The sequence below is a fragment of the Topomyia yanbarensis genome, chromosome 3, assembly GCF_030247195.1.
Source record: "Topomyia yanbarensis strain Yona2022 chromosome 3, ASM3024719v1, whole genome shotgun sequence".
NCBI lineage: Eukaryota > Metazoa > Arthropoda > Insecta > Diptera > Culicidae > Topomyia > Topomyia yanbarensis.
Window position 1 is genome coordinate 39,763,723 of NC_080672.1, and position 13,478 is coordinate 39,777,200.

Below are 13,478 nucleotides of genomic sequence, written 5' to 3' on the forward strand. Positions count from 1 at the left end.
TCGAGTTCAAATCCTTAAGGTGGAAACTATTCTTCTGGAGGATCATGAACTTTACTGTATTTTTGACTAGGATGCTTCGCAGCAGTTTTTTTCTCTTCAGATAGGAACGATAAGGTGTGACAGAATGTGAGCCGGCGATTCGTTCGAGTGTTTTTTTACATTGCACAACCGTTGGAGAGCACCGCGATGTAAGTACTGCCGATTGTCCCGATTGTTGCAACCACTCAAGCAGACTTAGACGAGTGGTTAGATAACAGTTGTCAAGTTAGACGAGTCCTCAACTCATGGTTGAAGCCGGGGATTAGATTGTACTTGGTTCTTGTACAGTTAGTTGATGTAGTATGACAGAGGGTTACCCCCATTCGGTAATGCCTACAAAGGGGAGCATGCGCATTAATTTGTTCCCGCGAGATCATGTCAACAATCACGAAACATGTACTGCACTCATGCATAAATGCTACAATGCAACCGCTAAAAATAAGATCAATTGAACACCAGACGGTGAGTACTGATGCGTTTTGGTGGGTCCGCTATGTTATTTATGCGTTACGACTGGTGGAATAAGTACCTATACACTTTGTTGCACTTGCTCGGTAGCCTTTGAACTGTAGGAAGGTGGGGTAATATGGCCACTATGCACACTAAAACTAGATGATCGCAATTTGGGTAAGACGACTATAAATTTAATATTTGTGCTGTCAATTTGATATTTCAATTGTTGAATTTTCAGTGAATTTAAACTGTCATTTGGATTCAATTTGATTTACTGAGATTTCATCTTGAATTGCTGAATTTCGATCACCACATTTGGGTTGGTATTTGGAGGTAGCTTAATTCTCCTTCTCTTGAGGGAAATATTAGGCAAACTTTGGAAAAAAATGGGAATATTTCGGTGTTTACAATACCGTTATACCATGTTCGATAATTCAATAGTGATTGATTTCTAGGACAGTATGATTTATCCAACTATTCGACATGAACCATGTCCGGAACCATCCTCATGTTGTCGATATGCCTTATGCCCCACTATTTGTCAGAGTAGATCTATGCATGTGGAAGAGATGACTTCAAATAACATGCAAATGTAGCCGCTATGTCTAGTGTTAATAAATGTCGAGTCCGATAATTAAAATGAAAGTGAGGCAAATCTCGCGATCTGCGCCCGTCTAAGACAGCTTGGCTGCTCCTCCTTTCTTCGATGGCAGACTTCGCTAGTGTAATTATCAACAGAACTCGCATATGCAGCAGGATACCGGCATTTGAAATACCACACGCCATCACTCTTTCTCGGAGGCGAGAAAATATAAGCGAATTATGTTCACGTGCCAAGTCGTCAGAATAAATTAGTCGAGCACGGCATTCTTCAGGCGGTGCAATCCCGCTCTTCTTTCCACTACGTATGTAGGAAAATGCCCTGAATTTTCCCTCCCACACAACGTCGTCGCTCGGGCGGGTAGAGATTCGCTGTGGTGCAGTGGGCAAAAACACGAATTGCTCCAAAAGGTGTGACGGGATGACTTTTTTTTGCTCCCATCGCGAGTCGACAAACGCATAAACTACGAAGATCTAACGGATTTTTTTCAGTCCTGGCAGGTTACCAACGTGTAACCAGCAGGCCGATAGAAATTTATCCCACGCTCAATTTATTTATATCACCGAACTGAAGGGAAACTTGTGCAGATGTAGTGAAGTTGACGTAGCACGTGAGATCGTAGTACGGTGAATCGGAAGCTAGATTTATGGGAAAATTAAGATAGCCTGTATGATTAAACAATACCCTCGGTTTAACAAAATAAATTAGCTTTTTTAACGTTGAAAAACAAATATTGACAGAAATTGTGTATAATAGCTTTTGTGTTTGTTTTCCTTAGGTCTTCAAGTTTGGAAGTCGGCTGGCCCTGGCGAAGCAGATTTAGTAGAAGAAATACTTTGTAGATGCACTTCAGAGATGAAGCCAATATAGGTTCGGGAAAGTTATGGCTAATAACATCGTAATTTATGTCATATTATCTTAACTTAAGAGTTTCAGATCGAGAAGACAGAGGAACAGTTATTAGTGCTATTCGAAACTTTAACGTGAAATATTTGTTTGCTCATTTGTTGGATTAGATTCTGCTAGACTTTAATATTTTTATTCTCTTGCCCAAGCAAAATGTCAGTACCATCTATCAAATTTTGAAACTTTTTATTGTTCATGATTTATTGAAAATCGTTTACCAAAATGGGTAGACCTGCTCTAAAAACCATATGTTCAAACTCTCTTAGTCATTTAGATTTTTGTAACATCCTTGTCCATCTTTTAATATCTTCGGAATATTCTAAATTATGCCTTGTGCAAAGCAAGCATTGTAACAATACTAGCATTATTATACGTTTAAGTACAGTGATGATAGTCGTAGTTGACAACCGGCACTCAGAAAATGGTCATACACTGGAACAATTAGTATTCAAAAACAACAGGCCACATACAACTTCCGACGTATAAAAAAAGTCTGTCTCCAACTACCGACGACAACGATCACGAAAAGCATTGATGATACGGCAGAAAATTTTTATAGCGAAATCAATCGATGGCTTGAATGTGCCTCGTGTCAAACCACCCGTTTTCCCTAACTGGAGTGCGTATCAATTGCGACAATTAAAACTTTAGCGGAATGCTTTTCAACGTAAACTCCGATGCCGACGGATCTTTATAAATCTTTGTAAATCTTTGTAAATCTTTGTAATTTTTTGTCGATCTGTCAACGCATACCGTTCTTTAAATGCAAGTTTGTACAAATCCCTTGTCACATCGGTGGCTGACTCATGCGAGCTGTTTACGTGGCAATTTAAGAGACAAGAGGGGGAAGATGCTGCTTCCGATGTGCCTCGAAGCTATTTGGGATTATTATGAGTTGTGCTCTTTTAAACTGTGCAAAGAACTACATATCATTTGATCAGCACGGATTCATGCCAGGGAGATCAGTGACAACAAATTTGTTTAATTTAACGTCCAAGTGTGTCGCTTGCATAAAGGTCAAAGCGCTGATGGACATCATCTATTTACACTGATCTGAAAGCAGTATTTTATAAAATTGATCACAGAATACTTTTGTGTAAGTTGTCTCGTCTCGGCATTTCTTCACAATTTGTGTCTTGGTTAGATTTAAATCTTTCCGGAACAATTCTACGAGTAAAATAAGATAACAGTATATCGTCACAAATTTTCTAACAAGTCTGGTGTTCCACAAGGAAGTAACTTGGAATCTGTGCTGTTTGTACTATTTCTCAACGATATCGCATTGCCACTGTGAGCTGACTGCAAACTAGTTTATGCTGACAACTTGAAGCTATACCGTGTAGATTTGTACGCCGATGTATATTTGATCGGCGACGACGTGAGCGTAATTTTCGACCGGCGGCGGTGGCGTTGGTTGTGTCACGCTGTTGGTACCTACCGGCGGTGCCGAAAATCTGTTCATAAATTAAAAAAATCATGATTTCGTAAAATTAACCGTTTACGAAAATTCATGAAAATATGTGTATTTTCACAAAACTAGTTAACGCAAAAATTGTTTGGCGTTTCACTCCAATTTTTGGTAGGATTATTGAGGGTGTAGTGATTCATAATTTGGTAAAACACTGATTTGTATTATTTGTATTATTTGTTTATTTGTTCATGATTCTTTTCGTGGTATCGTGAAATTTTATTTTATTTTTTACTCTTGGATTATTCGTGTGGAGTAATTTGATTCGTGTTCGCGATTTCAGCAGCTTAGTCACATTTTTTTAATTTCTGTACACGTTATCGTAATATTTTAGTCCTGAAGTTACTATCGGATTTTTTAAGAGAAGTAACTTGATGTCCTGAACTAAATAATAAAAGCGTAACTAATTAGCAGTATGTTATGGTTTTGTAAACTATTTCACAGTACTCAGCGCAGTATTCGTTTTCTTTGCGAACATTACACTGAATTTTATCAAATGAATAACGATGTTTCTAATTATCCTAATAGTTTTCATATATCTACTGCTCGTACCTATGCTATGTTTTATGAAACAGTTGACGGAACAAAGGTAAAACTATGAATCAAATGTTTTTGTGAAACATTAAAATTTCAAGACCATGTGCAAAGTTGCATGAATGTGAAAATAATTGGGAATATCTTCAAAATCTTTTAACTTACTCAAATGTACGATAGAACTAGTTACAAATCCGTGAATCAGTCAGAGTTCTGTGAAATTGATCATGTAAAACTATTAAGATCATGCACGCAATTCTATAAATCTTGAATTAAACCATGAAAGTTTGAACGTAGTTTATAATTTTGGGGACTTTTTCGCGATCACGAATCATGAACCAGTTCACGAGACACGAATGGTTACATGCGTAAAATTCCGTGTTACGTAAAATAGTTCATGAGAAAACATCAAGACAGTGAAAGTTTTGTGATCTTCAAAAGTTCAAAACCACGAAAACCAAATCACGATCAATATGTAATAAATTATGAATCGGTTCACGCCGTATAGTCGGACCGAAAATAATGTTCCTAGATTAATGGATAAAATTACGAATGTTCATAAAGTCGTGAACTAGTTCACGGATAGAATAGCGATTTGGTAATAGTATAGCGGAAACCGTAAAAGATGTTCACAACAAACCAACAATCTCTATAAGTAAAATCGTAAGTCCTTTTCAGTTAAAAATTAATTAAAATTAATGGCACTTTATTCACGAATTTGGGAACATTGGGTGTTTCGTGTGGTGTCTTCAAAATAAATACAACAGAAGAAAAGTGAGTAATTGGAAACTAAGTGAACAGATATCATAGTAGTTTGTCTTGTTTTGGTTAAAAGCAAGCATATTGAGATTTTTCAAGTTCAAATATAAACGGCGTGGGAAAACAGTTTCGGCGGTGCGCCGACGGCCTATTTTACGGCGTCGGCATATGTTGAAAATTACTGGCGGCGGCGGGTCACATGTCTAGTTGGATGATAGGAAGTTAAGTAGGGCCCGTAAGGTATTAAGCCTGTTGTAATGACCCTGCCACTTGTAGTTTTCCGATCTGTATACTTCACATTTTTACTCTCACTTGAGTACTTTGGCTCTAAATTTTCAAAACTTTCCCTACCCAGTAATCTCTATATAATTGAATGTCGTTAAAATGTAGAAAAGAAAATATGACACAGTCGAAATAAAAAAGGAAAAGAGATAGGGACTTAATCCGTTCATGCTGAACACTTTGGTATCGTAAATGAAAGTGCCGAAGATGATCCGCTTATCCATATTTGGCAGTTTGGCAGTCAAAAGATGAGATACCGTTTAATAGTGGCAATACGGAGTATTGACAATCCTCTAAAGATTAAATCATAGCTCTAATCCTATACAAGATGTTGGTATCTAGCCTGATCATTTAGAAGTATTGTCTACTGCATAAAGCAATGCAATGAAAAAGAAAAGAAGTCAAATATTGGTGGCTCCAGGATATGACCGCACGGGCTAGTACATTGTTGTTTTCAATAAAGAAAGTCAAACGAACACCCAGGGTTGTGGTTTCCAACTGAGGCAAATGACATTATTAGAAACAAGATCCTTATGACGAAGTTCCGTGTCTACATACCCGCCCACATTGTTAAGATAAATGGCGTAGTCACCATTTCACGTTTTACATACGTAAATTTGTTGGAGCAAGGTGTTAGCTGTTTCAAAGTCTGTTACTCTAGTCAACTTTTGAATTGTGAACCGATTGCATTCAGGATCAGACACAAAAGACGGGACCCGATCTCCACGCGGATTCGTTTAGGATAACTTACGGCGAGTTTGCTTTGTCAAATGTCATCCTCTTCGATAAAGTTCGTCAGCAGCCTGTTCCTGTTTTTGTACCACGGGTCATGCGAGCAATTCGGTTACACAACCATCCATTGTAGGAATAGGATAGTAGTATACATGAGTTTTCGAGATGGCCCTCGTACAATCAAGTCTTTCGATAACTTTTTTCCCTACAGAGACAACATTTCTGAAGCAAGTAACTGCAAAATTGCCTCTCCTTGCCAGGATTGTGTCGGTCCATAGCTATTTAATCGAGCAAGTTCGCGGATTTCATCACTGTTCTACAGTGGAATTACGAAAGTATCACTCCAAAATCGATTTTTTAAGCTTTTTGGAAATAATTCTAAATGCGAAGCATTTGCATTATGCGAATCAGGGCACACTTTAAAAATAGCGCACTCTGGAGAAGTTCTTTTAGGGATTAAAGAGTCTTATGACTTCTATCGAATTAATCTCCTCTCGATACAAGGCATGGAATTTATTGCTTTCAAAGTCAACATCAAAGCCAAACATTTTTGTATTGCTTTCATCTACATTCTCCCTGGAGTCTTGGATGGACTGGGGCGGCTATGTTATATAGCGAAACTCCTACCCCAACCAAGGCTATTTTAAGGAGACATCAACTCCCATTGTATGATATGGGACATTTTTATAATGATAGTCGATCTACCTTATTCCAAGATCTTTGTAACAGCTGTAAAATGACTATTTTGAACAATGAAGCGAATTCTTACTCCACCTGCACGTCCATGCACATTACACTTATCAATCTGCTCAATATGGCTGCAGTTAGATTGTATGTGGAAGGTAATCCTTAATCCCCACGGTAGTCACCATTTGTGGGAGGACTCCCACTTCGTGGTAGAGATTTCGCATAGAAGGCTTCCGCGAACTGCAGACAATAAAGATCTTGATGAAAACGAAAAACGCAGGCTATGGTGCCGGTTTATTGATGGGTTAACAAGAGAAACATCAATGTGAAACCGTGTGCAAGGAAACTTAGAAATATTCCATCCCAAAAATCAACGTTTTCGATAGCGGAGTTTTCACATGCTCCGGGGTAAGACATAAATAAAAGTCGCAACAACAGAACATGCTTAGTAAAATTAGCTTCAAATATAGTAGAATGTAAAATTCGGATAAAAGCTTAAAGTATGAAAATCGTATCCGATTCTTACAAAGTACTTTCTTTACCCGACTTTTAATCTTGAAGTTTCTACGAAACAATTATTTACTTTTAGCCGGTTTTTATACTGCAGGTGCATCCTTGCACCTCCGGATTGTCTGTAAACAGTGCAAAGGCTAAAAAAAGCCTTCGATCACAACTTGTATTGGCCGATTGAAATTATTTCATGTAACAGGAAGTTGATCGAGAGAGTTACCCTGTACCGCTTATTCAAATGAGTCGAAGCAAATGACATACTGTCAATACACAATTTGGCGTCCGGAAAGGCAAAGGAACTAACTATTGCCGTGCGATGTTTGCAACTAAAATTCAAATGTAAAATAAAGACCAAATGGCATCAGTGCTCTTAGATATTGCGGATTCTTTGATTCAGTTTCCATTAACGTTCTTTCATAGATGCTGCATCAGTGTTCGCCGATTTTAAGTAATTTTTGGTTAAATTTGATGTCTGAAAAGCTCATTAATTTTTCACACGGTTATTCAACAACTTATACTACAATTCTTGAAGTGCGTCGAGTGCACTTGTACCGAAAAACATGATTCGGTTACGTCTCATACCCGATTGTTTATCCAAAGCAATATCTTGAATCCGTTGGTTATTGCATATTTCGAGGGGTATGTCGAGCTTATTACTTTGACCCGATTTTTGTCCTTGTACTTCGACTACATGGCACAGAACATAAATTCATAAATAAACATATCCACGAAGGATGTGATTTATGGAATCCTGCATCATATGCGTCCGCAAGTGTTATTTCAAATATTTTTTATAATAAATTCTGAAAGGTCGACTGCTCTAAAATGATCTAGATTGACAAATCAGATCTCGATGGGTCCACCGCTCAAGACTCTACTGGCAGAATTAGCTAGTCAGTGTATCCTTAGAATCATTGAAACTTTGCCCCCAGGTTTTTACTTCAACATACGGCAGTTTTGTGTACTTTATTGGAAAAATCATCCCATAGTATCTTAGTTTAGGTTTCTATGTATTGATTGATTTCGGGCAATGAGAATGCGGAATCCTTGGCTAGCGTGGTGTCACTCTATTATAGCGAAGGTATCGAAGCTATCGAACCTTGATGATGTGAGTTGGGCTTTCATTTGTTTGATTTCCTTTATCATGTCAATCACTACACGTTAGATGCACATCTTCGGAATTTTGACAGCGGATTTTGCAATTGTGGTAATGGTCATCACGACATCGAGCATGTTGTCTGGACGTGCACCGAATACTGTGGCCTCAGGTCTCAGTTATTGGATTCGCTTAGGGCCCAACATCCCAATGCAGTATGTAATGGTAAACCACGATCTACTCTACATGTTGCTCATCTACCTTTATAAAACGATAAATAACCTAATTTAGCCCACTTTATTTTTATTTCAAGTTCCCAGCGCTACTACACGATCGTATTCATCCTCATCACTGTGCCTGAATTGACCGAATTCGAAGTGGAAGCAACCTGAAAGTATGACTTCTTGTGAAGGTATTCAGTCGAGGAGGACTTCAAGACGATCCGGTGCGTGCGTTCTTGGTCCAAAGTTGTAATTAATGTCTTTGATCTTTGATGTTCATTAGAAAATTGCTAAATTTCAATTGTTATCTTCTGACTTCAGGCTACCACGAGCGTAAGAATATTTTGGTTCCTAGAACTACAATATAATGCCATTATAAACAAAATTTGGAGAAAACTACAATAGCCAAATAATCCGTTGTTGGTCTTTTTACTACTTACTGAATTACTATAAATAATTCATGTATGTGTTGTTAGTGAGCATTTTTTACTAAAAAACCTTGACTATCTCTAAAAATACTTGAACTTGAACTGACAATAATTTTCCTGCTGAGATCGTCTCTTCACTGATTGATTTATAGCCACACATATTTGCGTTGTCGTAAAAAGACATATAATAAGTTTCTCATAAGTTAGCTAGTTCACAAGACAAACTGACTGGTGGAGCGTGATTAATGCATGTACATAAATGTAAAGAACCAACACGAAATGATTTAAGAATCTACAACGCAACCTTTTTGCCACTGGACCAAGAATAATCAAATTGCACAGCTTCTCTTTAAAGTCCATTATTCATATCCTGTAAGAATGATAATAGTATGTCTTGTTGCTGTCAAGATAGAGGTGAACGAATTGGAGCCGCATTAGAAAAAAAATGAATTTACATGGAAAATTCAGAAAATTCGGGATCGCCATTCGACAAAAAATTTAAAAATCCCGAATCCAATCGTCTCAAAAATACTAAAAGAGTTCAAGGATCAGTTAACATTGAATCACAATGCGGAAATTCCATTCGGAAATCCATATTTAACAGGCAACCTGTACCTGTTGAGAGCGAAGTAAGATTTACGTCAACATGCACCATCAATGGAGAAATTTTCAAAACTGTATTCCTCCAAAAAAGTCCTTTGCCATATTCGATAAAATGTATGTAAACTGTGCTAAATATAAATATAAAACTACAAATTGGTATTATCCGATAAATAATGCCATTTGTTATTAAAGTTGCTTGGATGAAATAATATCGTGTTTTCCCTTAATGAATTTGGGTTCTCATCTTTCTTTCTTTAATTCACAATTTCCCTTAATTAAGCTACATGAAATATGTACCCTTTAATGCATATTTAATTAGTTGTCTTGTTTGGATGTGAAGTCGGATTCAACATTATACATATTTTGGGAGCAAAATTCTTCATTTGTCCTAATTTTGTCTATGCATATTTCCTAAATGAATATGCCAACTCTCAAAAAACATGTGTTAGGTGTACAGTACAAACACAAAAAATAGTTATACAGATAATCCTATCCTCAAAATGCTGACAACTGAACATGATTCGCTATACGTCCCGTGTCAAAAGACCAACCAGAAGAGCAACATTTGCCTACCACTTTCGCCTTATAAACCGCCTCTATCTTCTCGTACACGATTCTCACCCGTTGTCCGGAAAATACCAAAATTTACACCTCAGCGTTCGGGCCAGTGCTAAAAATAGTTCGCCTCCGGTGCACCCCGAATGTGCACTGTGATTCCACGGAAAGCCGAAAAATTCCGCACCGAACCGAGGATTGCATAATTTTGGAAATGGAAAATGGAACACCATCCAGCTTGTTGGATTTTTCTCCAAACACAACGGACGACTCGAGATAATCCACCACGCGCTTCCATGCTGCGGTGCTCTCCGTTACACTTTCGACCTTTCGCTCCATTTTTTGCCCCTGACTCGTTCGGTCGAAAATAGATTTTCACATCATATAATTTGGGACACCTTCGAGTTGGAAAACATTTTTTTTTCTCGTTCCAAGAACACGAATTGTTTCGCCGTTTTCGTTACCACTGTTTCGCAACTTGGATTTTGGTTTTCTTCGTTCAATTGTTCCGGTCACTGTTGCATCCTTGTAAAATTCGTTCCTTATCACTGGTATCACACACCGAATCTTTTTCCAGAAGAATAGTAATCACTTTAAGGATTTTGACTTAAAACTAATGTTTATCGATTTCACAGTTCACCAGGATCCAACCTGCTCGGTTCTACGTTTGTCCGATGCTGTTATTTTTCTCACAGAGATATCACCAAGGGTTCAACTAAAGACCCGGGACCACTTTTATTGGATGGTATCGGAACGAGAGATCCTTGCAGACTGATTGAGCCTTGGTCTGTGCCGGGTAGCGGACACTCGCGAAAAACCGCAGAAGCACGAACGCTCACACTATTATTCAGCTAGGACTATCCACTATCGAACTGACCTTACAGTGGCCTCTTTTCACTGGTCGCTTTGGGGTCGAAACTTACTCTCTACCACGGAATAACTCTGACTAGCAACCGTCGTATTTCGAATGATTGAATGGGGTAGCGTGCACTCGGTAGTCTATGTATCGGGCTGCACACGGCACGCTACTTCTTTTTACGGCCAAAACAACTCGCACACCGGCCCCGAGCTGGTGGAGTTGTGCACCAACACCGAGAGACCAGAACCACCTTTTTGAGGGAAATTGCTCTCACATTATGACAGTTTTTTTTCGGCACAGTCACTAAGGCAGGCTGCCCTACTGTGGACTTGTGAGACGATCTCGGAATGCATTTTCTCAATATTGTCCATCTGGTAAATCGTCTGAATGTAAAATTGTTTTCAAATTTTGGCTTCGCTGGCAAGTCATCTGTGTTGTTTTGCATAGTTTAAAATCTCAACAGATTCACATTCGTTTTTCAACGGTGGGATTGTAATCGTTTTCTCCAACCACTATATCGTTCGATGAAATAAATGGGATTGATAGAAATATTCATAAACCTTGAAGATTAAAGTTTGTACGCGAAAGCATAAGGAATATTTGTTTATTTGCAATAAATTGAACTAATCAAAATGAATAGGGCAGCTGCCTCAATAGTTGTGATAGCAGGTATAGTCGTGATGGTGAAAACAAATCCGATGGTGTACATTTTTAGATATACTTTCTAATAAGAATAAGAAGTTTAACTGTACTTTGGCTATTATTTCGCATAAAAAAATGTGTATTATAACTATTGGATCAAGACAGCCTGCCATATCGGTATAGATGTAATAGCAGAGCTATTTTTTCTAAGTATATAACTAAGTAAAAGCAAAACCCACCATGCTTATTTTTAAATATGCATATACTAAGGTTAGCCGTACTTTTTATCATCAAAAGGTATAGTTTTGGCTATGTTTCGCATAAAAACGTGTAACTTTCAATAGTTTTTTTTTATTTCGATTACAGAGGTTTAAACCTTAAGGTCATTCGCCTCTTCGGGTTAGAAAAATCTCTCAAGAAAAATCTCTAACCTTATGTGCGGGGTTGGGATTCGAGCCCAGGTGAGCTGTGTACAAAGCAATCGATTTACTAACTACACTATGCCCGCCCCCATATTTTCAATAGAATCTGCCATGTCGGTATAGTTGTAATAGCAGGATTAGATTATTTTCTAACTGCATGACTAAGTAATTCTTTTTCCATCCAATCTATTGGGTTCGGTTTTGACGAGATTGACAACATAATAATGACATTTGAAATTTTTAGGCAGTTTATTTACAAAATTGACCGATTTTAACAAACCAACCAGCAATGCAATTTTCGTAGCACACAGATTTTTTTCCGATCCAAAAAGTTACTATTTTGCATCTTTTTTGAACATTTATTTATAACAAACCCTCTAGACCCCTTTTTTGGTCGAAAAATGGGACGAAATCAAATTAGCCGAACATTGATTTTTGTGACGAAACTATTAGTTATAGCACTTCGATTTCTTAGGAAAGGTTTTTTTTTTATTTTTTGAGCACTTTAATATAATGGTAATAAATAGTAATTTAAGGGGTATATACTTAGATAGAAAAAAGACATTTTCATTTTTTGTTTAAATGGTAAGGCGCATATGAAAAGTTTTTAGAAGAACTTATTTCGAGAAACTTTGCTGAAGTTGAAAAATATTTATCTCTTAAGAGAAAACAGTTCTAAAGTGAAAACGATGGACACATCGAGATACCACCTTAAACATATTTTTTGCTGTAACTTTTGTATTTTTGGTATTTTCCCAGGGGGATCGTTGTGTGATATATGGGGTAGTAACCCCCCTCCACACACTCATGTTAAAATCCAGAATACCCATTTAAGTAAAAAAAAAAATGACGTTTTTTCATACTAAAGAATAGGTATTATGAGAGGCAAAAAGTAAGTATTATGATGTTGCAGGTATATGGGAAATTCCAATGTGATCAACCTTTGTTTTCGGAACCGAAAGTCAGATGGGGATGAATTCAATAGCAGCCAATTGATGCATTGCATCGATCATTTCAAATTTGGAAGATGGTGGAAGTCGATCAAAAATTCTCTAAGGAATGGGTGTGAAATTAACTCTTAACATTGGCAAGTTCTCTGGGGCATCAAGACCATCCTAGGTGGCCATTGTGATGAATGCAACTACGGACATGTAAATTTAAATGAAATAACACCCATTTTTAATAAGTTTTGCATGATTTAGATACCATGGCACAGTGGTCGAAAACGCCTAAAACGTGAACTTAATTCACTAGAGGCCAAATCATCGAATACATTCACAGGATGTCTTTGGAGGAATTGTTCGTATGAATATTACCCACAATCTGAAAACAATTGAAATTAGCCATGGCTTACTATGATCGAACTAAAAAAAATAACTTTTTATACTGACAAGATAGAAAGTTGGTGTCTTCGACAAAGTTTTAGGAATGCTCATAGTGAAGAATTTTGTTGAAGAACTTGAGCTTGTAGGAGTAAAGGTTATCGATTTATAAGACGTTTTCCATGACAACCCCCTTAAATCTAGTTTTCTTAATATAACTTATTTCATTGTGGCTTTTCGTGCAAACTATGTTCTAGACAAATGTGTAGGTAACAAAACTACATAATATTGTCGAAGACTGTATTTAAAAATACTCATTTGTTTCAAAGTTATTGAAGATTTTTACATTTTTTACACCA

General features: G+C 37.4%; 1 protein-coding gene across 9 annotated transcripts in view; it reads right to left on the reverse strand.

Annotated features, from left to right (window-relative positions):
• The window catches only part of LOC131686763 (muscle LIM protein 1-like), a 34,461-nt gene extending 23,519 nt beyond the window's left edge, over positions 1-10,942 (reverse strand). For 2 of the 9 annotated variants that reach the window (XR_009305182.1, XM_058970736.1), the window contains exon 1: positions 10,752-10,905. The gene's annotated coding sequence lies outside the window, so the exon portion shown is untranslated. The other 7 variants (XM_058970739.1, XM_058970740.1, XM_058970737.1 and 4 more) reach the window with 7 other exon arrangements.
• Positions 10,943-13,478: the final 2,536 nt, after the last annotated feature.